An 8496-nucleotide genomic window follows, 5' to 3' on the forward strand; every position below is an offset into this window, starting at 1 on the left:
GGCCCCTGGAGGACACACCAAGCAAGCGACTCCACAGCCTTCGGGAGAAAAACCTGCGCCACCGCTTCAACATCATACATATTCCCGGTGTCAAACAGAGTTGTCATCCCTTCATCCCTCCGGTTAGACGTATTATCGGCCCCACGGTCCGTCCACCGAGGCGTCACGTCCATGTCTCGAGCTGAAGCCTCTGACTTCTGGCCCGGGCTTGCCGGCGACATCGCCTCAACACGCGCTGTGTGTCTCCACCGCAACAGGATGGCCCCAGTATCAATTGTCTGCACCGCCCTTTCCTCTGGAATCTCCCGCCTAACCCTTCCAGTGCGTGTGCGCTGATTTCTTCCGCCATCGAGGGTGTCAACGCCTGGTGATCGCGGATCGGTATTCCAGCCTGCCAATTGTGGAAACAGCTGAGCCTCGGCAAGACTGGTCTCATCGATCTCATCGGCTGCCTCTGCCGCACCTTCGTCACATTCGGCATACCCGACGAGTTGGCTTCGGATGACGGCCTAGCACTCGCGTCGACCACCACTCGTCAGTTTTTCCTATCTGGGGAGTCCACCACAGAGTGTGGCCGGTGCCGTTCGCCCACAGCAGCTGTCGCACAGAAATCGGTGTCAAGACGATGAAAGGCCTCATCACTGACGACACCGCTCAGGACGGCGGCCTCGACACCGACGCCTTCCAGCGTGCCGTTCTTCAGTACCGAAACAGGCCTGATCGGGTTACCAAGATGTCTCCGACAATGACTCGCTTCGGCTGCCCCATCCGGGATTCGTCCCGATGTCGCCCCCCCCCCCCCCCCCCCCCCCCCTGACGGTACCACTCGCATGAGACGTGGCGCAGCTCACTGGCGTCTCGCGGAGATGCCCTCCGCAACAGGCATCAGAAGAGCGTGGAACGCTGGTCCGAAGATACGCGACGCCTACCACCACTGCAAGAGGGAGATCTCGTTCGCATGCGGAATCAAGTTGGCGCATTTCCAAACAAGTGAACAAAACCGGCTCGGTCATCGAGGTCAGGCAATTCGACCAATACGTGATACGAGTCGGTGGCTTCGACAGGATGACCCCTGCGGAGCCCCCGGTTCTTTCGCAAGCACGTCTCGGTGCGGCAGCCTCCACCGTGCCTCGACATCTTCTGCAGCCTCCGTACGTGTCTCCCATCTACCGACCGACCGGCTGCCAAGTCATCGGCCATCTTCCCCACCTCTCAGCTGACTCCCGACCCCATGATGCCGCGCCGTCGGTCCAGCCAGTCCCCGATCAGGCGCGTCCCTGACGACACCCGTCACCCGCCGCGGTCCAGCCAGTCCCGATCAGGCGCGTCCCTGACGACACCCGTCACCGGCCGTCGGTCCAGCCAGTCCCCGATCAGGCGCGTCCCTGACGACACCCGTCACCGGCCGTCGGTCCAGCCAGCCCCCGATCAGGCGCGTCCCTGACGACACGCGTCACCGGCTGTCGGTCCAGCCAGCCCCCGATCAGGCGCGTCCCTGACGACATCCGTCACCCGCCGCGGTCCAGCCAGTCCCCGATCAGGCGCTTCCCTGACGACACCCGTCACCCGCCGTCGGTCCAGCCAGTCCCCGATCAGGCGCGTCCCTGACGACACCCGTCACCCGCCGCGGTGCAGCCAGTCCCCGATCAGGCGCGTCCCTGACGACACCCGTCACCCGCCGTGGTGCAGCATGATCGCCCCAAGCTCTTTCAGTACCCACCCCGCTTACACGCGCCGCCGACGACACCGGAGTGGCACCAGATGACTCCATTTGAAGCCCTTCCGCAAATTCCGCACGAGACCAGCGACGCTGACTTCCACTCCCATCCCTCGCCGACAAGCGAGCATCTGTACTCCCCCTCCCCCCCCCCCCGGGTCATCACACCCGAAGCGCCGACCAATCTGCTTCAACGATTGCATGAAAAACCTTTAGAAACTCGGGGTGGTAACGGGTAATGTTATCAGTCCTGCTCAGAGTCTAGTTATATCTATGGATGCTTTCGAATACCATAACCCAGTTATACTACTCACGGCTCATATAAGTTTTAATGTTAAACAGCTCGGCCTAATGCCCATTAGCCGATCAAATTACAGTAAAACTACAAGTCCGACTTGGTTTTGAAATCTGGAGCAATTGATGCCCCCAAACACTCGGGTCGCGACCGTATTGACCTGTGACCTGTAGCCTGATGCCGGGATGGGCACGATCGGGAAGATATGGGACAGTGGGACGATTGGGTGCTACTCGACGCTTCTCGATTCGCATTTTTCCATAAAAGGTCGTCATGCGCACAAATGTTTCGTTCCGTTTTATGTCTAGCAACAAACGAATAACAAGCGTGGCAACCAACGCAATTGAAATTGCTTCGGAAATCAGTAGTTACTTATTATATCTACAATATCATGAAACAGAAAATGAAGCAAAATAATGTGTCGTTTAAGCCAAGTTATTTACTTGCGCAAAACATTACATCGGATGTAGAAAATTATCCTCTTTCCCAAGAAATACGCTTGAAAGTGATTCGCGTGGACGTGCTGTTACTGGACCTGGCACAGTGTGCCGTCACTGACCGCGTCACTTGCATGACAGTAAAAAACACCGGCCCTACTAAACACACACTCCCGTTCTGGAAAATGTTATGTAGCTGCGAGAAATACAACCCTCGTCAGAACATCTATGGTGCGCACATGACGCAACAACATTTCTCCTTTTTTACACTTTTGCTGACATCGGTTTGATAACTGTTGAAGTGAATATCTATGTGACACAAGTGGAGCCTTGTACCACTCTTTCACATCCGTATCATTCACGCACGAACTGCATATTGAAAAAAGAAAAAGATGAAGCACATACGCATGAAGTGGGGTAAAGTAAACGTAACGCATGAACGTTGAAGTTAACGCGTAATTCGCCACTTCCCACCGTCGGGCCGTTTCGTAATGATACGGCCAAGTCCCAAACCTGCCAGCGTGGCCAGGTTGACACCTAACCGCCGGGCACCCGGCCACCCCGGTTTTGATCTGCTCTGGCCCTAACGATCTCAACATGGCAATTACACCCGCTATCGCCGCACCAGTTTGCATCGAAAAGCTTGTTAGCGGCCGTCCTAGAAAGGGAGACGCCCCCCCAATGTTCCTTTTTTGTTCAGTTTGCCTCATAATGTGAGGTTTCCTCCTCCTCGCACGCGATGCAATGCTTCGTGTCTAGAGCGCCTTTCGATGCGCTCAAATCTTTTAAATCTAATTTCTTCCTGGATCTTTAAACCTCTGCGTGTTTGTCTCACATAGACCATTCCACAATGATGTTCTAGAGGAAATTATTCCGGTCTTTTGCTCTGTCGTTTTGTGTGCGTGTGCGCGCGTGTGTGTATGTCTGGGCGTGTTATAATTTGAGTTTATGTTATTAGTGAACCGAGGCTGAGGAAGGGGTTGAGATGATCCCAAAAGTTGGCCTTTAATAAAAATAAGCCAGATGAAAGACCATGTTTTTACCCCACCATGTACACGGTTCCGTTACGTTACAGGTCCACAACGATTCATTATGCCACAAACGCCACGTTAAGATGGAGGTGGCGAGTGGCTGGGGTATTTGCGTTAGGCACGTGTGTATTTGCTCGACAACTGGAAAGCAGCGCAAGCTTACGCTTTCGCCAAAATGCCATCCCCGTCATGCCTTGGGCGTTAAAGCTTTCAATAAACACACGGGATTGTGTACCTTTGTCTCGAGCGCGGAACGCTCGCCTGCGGAGATTCGGACCGGTGGGTTAAGGCTCACGATTTCGTGGTGTTAGAGGTCCAGAGATTCTAAGCGAGAGTTCTCTCTGAGGTCCATGGCAACTAGTGGTTTGGGCGCTGAGCCGGGGATGGGTCAGCCGTCTCGCAGTGGTGTGGGCAGCCAGGGGTCGCGGACCCGAGGAGGGAACTGTCTCGTAGTGGTGTGGGCAGCCGGGGGTCGTGGCTCCCGGCTCTCTTTTGTCCCGAGCCGTGCCGGTGACGTCTGGCTGACGACAGTCGTGGGGTGTCACGTGACTCATGTCTATGGGCCTGTGCATGTTTTAGAATCAGGATCAGCATCTGTACTCTGTGATGTTCTTTCGTTGAGTTGCTCGAGCTTTCCAATTGCCAGGACAGCTATGCAGGTCGGCCAGCAACAAAACACCTTTTGATGCACGCCGAGTGAGCCTCAAGGCAGAGTCTGTTGAAGCGAATGTTCCACATTTATATGGGGTTTCGAACTGAAATCGTCATCTCGGGCAACTTTCGATGCTGTTCAAAATCCTTCCCTCCTTAAGACCTAGGCCACTCTAGTTTCTGAGCTACACAGCCGCGAAAACGGGAAAAGGTTTACCGGGAGAGTATTTCAAAGTCCCCTTGGCATTCGTAACGTCATTATAACGTCATTCAAATCCTGCCCTTTCATAAGCCATGCGGGGATCAAGCCAAAATATGTCATGGTTGTGGCATTCATATCTGGCGTTCGTGAGCGCGATTTCCACATATAACGCCCACCAATTGGCTCTCAATCAATTTTGTGCAAGGTGCGATGATGTAATTCAACCATGACGTATTGAGAAGCATATTTACTAAACAGAGAATCGTGCTGTCTAAAGCATCCTTTTCCACTTGAAAAGTATACCAATAGTTGTGAGTGATCTTGTTTCGTCATATTTGATGCTTGCTTCAATATCTGTAAATGTGAAACATTCTCCCGCCATCACAAAGAACAGCTCTTTGCTTATATGCAGACAATGTTACTCCCGGAGTAAAATGGTGAATTTACTGGATCATTTCCGCCATTCGCCTAATGCGGCACTCAGCGCCGTTGAACACCCGCGAGACGGGTGCGATGCTAGGAGTAGAGCGCGCCATCCTTACCCACCCTTGTCCTTCCCAAACTTTACCCCAACTTAGACTCTGATTCAGCATGTCTTCCTCTTCCTTTTCACTGGTATCCGTTCCTCGCCTTTCTCACGACATTCATTCATTGTGAAAGGCCTTTGTGTATCCGCAACACGTGAGCGATGCGCGAATGATTGCATTTTGTGATCCAATGTAAGTGTACATGCAGCTATGGCTGTAACACCTGTAACACCAGCACCTTCGTTCACTCACTTCCCTCGCTCACTCCCACGTTTGAAAAATCTGTACACTGCTAATGAAAAATCCAACCCGGTGTGCAAAAGATTGAAGATTAAAGATCTGGAAATTACGTCACAAGGCAGCAACGTTTGCAAACGCAATAGCTGCTCTTGATGCGAGTGTTGATGGAGAAGGACAGCGGCTTAGGACGACTGTATACCGAGAGTAAACTATCAACGGGAGTTGATTAAATGCTGGCATTGAATGTCCCTGAAGCTACACAATTAGTACTATGCTATAATTCCTTGGACGTCCTCTGATTTGCTCTGATTGGACAGGATTGCATTGTGAGTTAGCACAAGTCATACAGGTACTGGGGAATAGTGTTATTTTCATTCTGACGTTGAAAACGAAGTGATTCGAAACGAACTTAAAACGTGAAGTGATTCCTGCTACGAAAATCAGCGTCAGGCAGCTTGGGTTAGGCATTCAGAACGGTCGATCATCGCGAATCGTAAATCCATCGAATCTAACAATCCAATCCAATGAACCTAATTCATTAAATCCATTCGTGACATGTGAACCGACCGGTCCGGCCCGCGCGTGGCGGCCCGCGCGTGGCGGCTCGCGCGTGGCGGCCCGAGCGTGGCGGCCCGAGCGTGGCGGCTCGCGCGTGGCGGTCCGCGCGTGGCGGTCTGATCGGTTGCCCCAGCTGGCGCCGCGGAGCAGTTGGGGAGGCTATCACAGATGGCGCATCCCGCTCTAGTCGTTCCGATGAAGGAAGTTGACTGCTTTGAGGTACCGCGGCACCAGGCCCGGCCAGGGCTGGGCCGGCTTTCGCCTAGAGAGACTGAATTAATTGGGCTGGTTCCCAAAAGGATCGGGGCCCACAAAAAAACTCGCGAACGTTGTGATTTCTGGGACGCGCAGAAAATCGCAGTTTGATAAGCATATTCTGCACCAGCAAACCTAGAACTGTGGCAACATTACTTCTCCATCATGACTTCGGCTTATTGTGTACGTCGTGCCAGGAATACTGCGCCGCAATGCTACTTCACGTATCTTCCTCTCATAACACCCATATCGACGACAAAGCTCTGCAGAATGTCGCGGCATAAAGTGTGAACGGCTTTAACGAAGGGGATTTTTAAGCAGGGAACTTAGCCCCGACCTTCCATGGAGCGCCGCAAGCATGGTGCGTTCGGTGAGACACCACCTGAGTCAAGGATCCATCAGCGCAAGACCCGATAAGGTAGACCCTGCAAGACCGTCAGGAAAGACCCACCAGTCAACGGAGCATCGAAACAGCAAGAGAATCATTGCAGTCAGAGTTCTGGGACTTTTAAAGGTGGGAAACCAATGAATGGGCCGAGTGATAATGGTAGTTCAGGGGACTTGGAGTGTTCAGCCAGGTCGACGAGTCCTTCAAGACGGCGGAGTTGATGTGAGCCAGATAGCACACCAGACACGTGCGTGCGGAAGTAAATGCTACCGATCATGTATGTCACGACGGAGTAGAGGACTAGATAATGGTTCGAGTCAGCTAGTGTCCCCCCCCCCCCCCCTCCCGTGGTGTTTGAAACCACGGGCTGGGTGGTAATGAGTGTCGGTGATAAGAGGTTGGGTGTAAAACTTTACATAGAGGGGGAAATCAAATACTTGTAAAGGGCGCTTAATGCACGGCCTGAGTTCACCCGCATCTCCAAAAGTTTCTTCTTCTTCTTCTCCGCATCATCCTCTAACAGGCTGGGAGAACGTCCAAACGCTTCACAAATCCGGCTGAGCCGCGTCTGGGGCGGGGAAGGGAGGGGGGGGGGAGGGAGCTCGCTGACGTGAGTGCCGAGTCATCCCTCGCCTCTCGCCCGGACAGCGGCTGTGTCCAGCGGGGCTCCTCAGCCTCCCCGGAGCACCGTCTCGGTCCGGAGCAGCCATCTGGCCCGGCCGGCCGGCGGTCGCCGCCGTCCGACCACCAGTGGAAGCGTGTCGCCGGCCGGGAATTTCTAATGGAGCCGGGCCCCCGCGGCTGGCAGCTTTCGGGTCAGCATTTCTCTGGCTCAAAAATAGAAAGCCGACGCCGCCAGCGGCGTGAGACTGCGCCGGCTGACGGCGATCCGGGCACGTCCGCTCGTAATGAGCCGCGCTCCAGTTGGCTCCCTGGCTGCATACAATGTCGAGCTAGCCTCCACCGTGTCCAGCCGGATAGCCGACTGCACCTCGATGGTCCGGCTGTGTTCAGGTGGGCTTTCCCTAACGACAGCCAAGCAGCTTTCTGACTGCGTTCGAACTATCCGCTCACCTGGCTGTGCACAGACAGACCGATGGCTGCACCCAGCACTGGTCAGACTGTGCGTAGACGGCTCCAGACCAGACCGGCATGCAGCGAGCCCGAACTTATATTCCGACTTAGCACAGCCATCCGACTATTGGCGCAGAGAGCCCGCTGGCTCTGGCAAGACGCACCTGGCTGCGACTCTGACCATACACCTCAGGCCACCGTCTGCGTGGGTGGTGCCGGGTTCGCGGACCGCCGACGGGTGGGGGAGGGGGGGGGGGGGGAACGGCGTGACGCCTACCGACTGTCTGCATCATAATGTGGACCGAAACTTGCCCACGGTAAAAGCCTCAGGTTGGCATAGGTTAGAAAGTTCTCTCGCGCCCGCTCGTGTGAACCTCAGTGAAACACGTGGTGCCGCCAAGAGCAGGAGCCAGAACCCCGCCCGTAGCTCCGAGATCTGCGATCCAGTTCGGGTTGCGTCATGTAATTGGGCTAGCTTGGGTGCAATTACGGGGAAGCGCACAGGCCGCTGCCGACGTGGAGAAAAGCCTCGATGGTGAGGTACGTCACAGAGACCGACGTCACTGGCTCATCGGGGCCCGGCACTGGACCAATCCGGGCCAGACCACGTCACACCAGATCCGTCCTGGATACAGGCACGGACCCCCAGGGCCCAGACTGTCGTGGACAGTTTTCCTCCTCAGGAGGCCACTGCCGGGGAGACCCGAGAGACCGCAGCAGACCCGCCGCCGGGGGGGGGGGGGCACCTGGGGGACCGCGGCAAGCCAGGCTCCGAGGCTCTTCTGCCAAGCCCGGATGGGAGGAAACCGCGCCCTAGTCGGCGGCGAAAGTTGACGCGGTAAGGGGAGAAACCCGGAACTGCTGGCCCGATCGATCAGCGCCAGGCCCATGACGGAGAAGGTCTCGGTGGGCGGCCGCCGCTCCCATGACGCCTACCCTCCCCCCTTCCCCTCCCCACACTCTCTCCAGTCGAGCCAGGGTGGCGCAACCTCGCCAGTGTCGAACGCGTCCTCTCGCACCGATCACTATCGTAAGACTGCGCGCTCTGCCCCGGTGTTCGGACGGCGCTCTTCTAGTCGTTCGCGCGTCATACTCGATCAGAGTAATAAAAGCATTGTCCG

Source organism: Pollicipes pollicipes, unplaced genomic scaffold (genome assembly GCF_011947565.3).
Source record: "Pollicipes pollicipes isolate AB1234 unplaced genomic scaffold, Ppol_2.1 Scaffold_56;HRSCAF=61_pilon_pilon_pilon, whole genome shotgun sequence".
Taxonomy (NCBI): domain Eukaryota; kingdom Metazoa; phylum Arthropoda; class Thecostraca; order Pollicipedomorpha; family Pollicipedidae; genus Pollicipes; species Pollicipes pollicipes.